Raw genomic sequence first — 3685 nt, 5'->3', positions numbered from 1 at the left:
AATGAATTCGACAATATTACCCTATGTAAGTCTACAACATGTACAACCAGAAGAATGAGAAGTTATACTCCATATTGTATAATATGACAAAATACATTCTACTGTCTGCATAACTAATTAGAACAAATTTTAAAAATTAAAAAAAGAAATTTATAGTGCACATTATGCTACTAAGGGCTCTTACAAGATCTACTGTATACCATAATTTTAAACTTTTTGTCCACTTTTTTTCAGTTTTGATTTTAGGAGTTCCTGGGGATTGAAACCAAAGCCTTATGAATGTTAATTACCTGCTTGACAACTGAGATACACACCAATATATTTCAAACATATAATCATGTAATCCTTGTGTCTTAGAATACTTGATGCCGTCATGTAGGTTCACTGCAACCTCCTTTTAGATAACTATACTCTTCCTTTGAGGACCTTGAAAATGGTTAAGCCAGGCCTCACATGCAATTCATAGCAAAATGTGCTTTTGATGTTAAATGGGAAACAAAAATATGTGTTGAAGGAGATGATATACACACATACATATACATATATGTATGCATACATATACATGTGGTCATGTACACACACAAAAACAAATATATATGCATATGCATACACATAACATTTTACCTTCAAAATTCACTCTCGGAAAAGTTGGCCTGAATGGAATTAATGTTGTGAGCACTTATGCCTCTGAGTTCAGCCAACATGAGATACCATCAGAAAATTAGATATAAAGCAGTGAGGAAAGGATTCTTATGCCCAGGGATTCTCTATGGTAATTTTCCTTTAATTTCTGGACTGAAAAACACTGCTCCTTTCAAGGTGGCCAAATTTTTAGAAGTGTCTCTTCTACCAGACTCTAGCAACTCCTCTCCTTCCCTTGTCCTCCCCTAGGAGTGATAATAGCTTAAAGGACACTATCTTGGAATATTGTTTTATGCCTTGCTGTTCCCCTACATATACCTCCTTTGAAAATAATCCATTTGTAATGAATCTGATACAAATTATTCTATTTTAAGTGTACCATTTGATTTTTGTTGAGAACCTTAACTAACCCACTATTTTCAGTAGGTCAACTTTGAGATTAATATGGAGTGTCCAGTTGGAGATAAACAGTAGTAGGAAATTCCATGAATGGATTTGAAACTCAGGAGAAACTAGAGTTAGAAATTTGAAATTCTTTAGTTATGTGAGGAAGGTGAAGCTGATGCAGTTAAAATAATTGTCTATCAAGAGAGCTGAGTAAAATTAGGACTTAAAACATAAAAGTATTGTAAGGAAGGAATATCTCCTTCTGGAAAGTCAAATTATTAAGCAGAAACATAAGGCTGTGTATATTAGCAAGGATTGAAACAAAAAGGTAGATAATGACTTTATAGGATATTTTACAAACACCATCTCTACCTATTGAAAACACCTTTTCTAGTGACTTGAGTTTAGAGGTCCTCTAAATTCTAGTGATATTTAGAACTTCCCGGATACACACTGCCAACTGGGATCTCTTTAACACCCTATTTACCTCTGAGTCCATAACGCTTCTGCCATCTTCCTGATTTACACATTCTACCTCTAGATGATCACACAACTCATTAAGATAAAATCAAATCAATTTTTCTGCTTCAGGAGAAAAATATATGTTAACATTTTGTGTTTATATTATTGACCAATTGTTGAGATCTAGATTGTTCTATTGCCTCAGCCACACACACAAAAAAAAATGTTTCAATGTAGTTGTCACTGCAAAAGGAATTTACAAGAACTATCTCAGTTTTCAGTATTGCTATAAAGGAAAAAGTATCCTACCTATAGGAACTAAGTATAAGTTTCCAAAAATGATGAAGCATAAAATCATAAAAGGTCCCTGAATCAATAACCAGGAAATTTGGATTCTAGATGTGGAAAGGAATCAAACTTCAGAGTGACCTTTGGCCTTAGTTTTATCATCTACAACATGAGAAAATTGGAATAGATTGATATATTTTTTTAAATGTATTCCTTGGGGCCCTGAAGAGCTACTTCACAAGGCACTTAAGTAGGAAAAGGAAATTGAAAAGGTGGCCTCTGAGCCTATCCCCTCACTCTTTCAGAGCACTTTTTTCCTCTTGTTTATCTTTCATTCTGTGTATGATTTTTAATGAACAAAGCCCTCACTGCATATCAAGTAGCCTTCAGAAACAGCCTTGATGATCTTTCAGATCTCTTCTAGAGTTGACAGCCTAGACTTCTAAATGTGAGGATGTAGCTATCTAGAATGTCATACCTAAACAAGACTTGTTTGTGAGAACCTCATTGCTCCCAGGTATAGTCACCATTCGGGCAGAAGAAGGCCATGACTGACTAACCCCAGCCTCCTGATTCTGGCGCTGCCTTGTTCTCATTTAATCCTTGATCTTAAGTTTTGTGGTGACAAAAGGAGGGAGCCTTGGCTTTATTACAATGTGCTTTTTGTCCCCCTCCCACTGTGCATTATTCAGGGCTATGTGGGAGAGAGGGTTGCTATTTAGGTAAGATGGGCCAAGTTCCAAAATTGGAAAGCAAACAAACTTGAAATGTTTCTCTCACCAAATCATACTCTTTAATCTCTCTTCTTCCATTTTTATTTATTCTTCTGTTAATTTTGTGGTTGGAACAAGTCTAAATATAAATGAAATCTCCCCCAGCTGGTCACCTTCTCCAGCCAGATCCCGAAGTACAGGAACCATGTTGTGGTCACCATTTGCTTTACATCTGGAATCTTAAACAAGGGCTTCCTCTTACCTTATGCCTCCTGATAATATTCCTGATGCTGGACCGGGTAGGTATTGAACTACATAAGGCAAGGGAGAATGATTCCCCTCTATTTTAGTATGAAAGTAGTACAAAAAATAATAAGACACCACAGAAGACATGAATTGATTAGCAGGAATGTAGTTTCTAAGTCAGGCCAGAGAGAAACAATGAAGGTGAATTCTTAGAAATTAGATTCCAACTGAATCCACAGGACTATTAGTTAGAAAGGGGAAAAAAGAAATTCCGGTCTCCAGCTGCTTACAGAAGCCAGAAAAGAGGCAGTAAATATGATTAACAGAGGATTCAAGGAGTCCTTCCTTTGTCAGAGTTGCTTCCTCTTCTCACTACTGCTGCATACATCTTACCCTTATTCATTTCTGAGGGGCTCAAGAATGAAGGAATGGGGCTTTAGAATGGCATTCCCTTGGCTGCTGTAACATCAATTTTCAAGTTTGTTCAGAGAACAAGACTATTAGACATGGTATCAGAAATCATTCTAGTTTATTTCAATAATAACTTACTTGAGTACCTACTGAGTGTCATAGTATGTGCCTGACCAAGAAGTTTTCAGCCTAATGGCAAAAGAGTAAATAAACATCAAAAATCAACACAAAGCAGTAAATTGAGTGATAGTGGTTGGAGCAGCATGTCACAAAAGCATAACGTAGAGGCCCTTTACTGAAATGCACATAGATTCATAGAACCTCAGAGTTGAAAAGAAATAGAGAACATGAAGTCCAATACCTTCTCTATAGAGATGGAAAAGTAAGATCCTGAATACTGATGAGACTTCTTCAAAGTCATAGAGCCAGCTAATGGCAGAGCTGGACTTCTGGTTTAGAGAATCAGAGTCATTTAGCTCTCTGCCATTTTGTCATTTACTTCAGGATGGTACTTTCTTGTAATAAATTATCCCAGG

The sequence above is a fragment of the Marmota monax genome, unplaced genomic scaffold (assembly GCF_021218885.2).
Source record: "Marmota monax isolate L192 unplaced genomic scaffold, Marmota_monax_Labrador192_F-V1.1 WCK01_AAM20220418_F8-fsc00134, whole genome shotgun sequence".
Classification (NCBI taxonomy): Eukaryota; Metazoa; Chordata; class Mammalia; order Rodentia; family Sciuridae; genus Marmota; species Marmota monax.
This window is presented reverse-complemented; position numbering follows the sequence as displayed.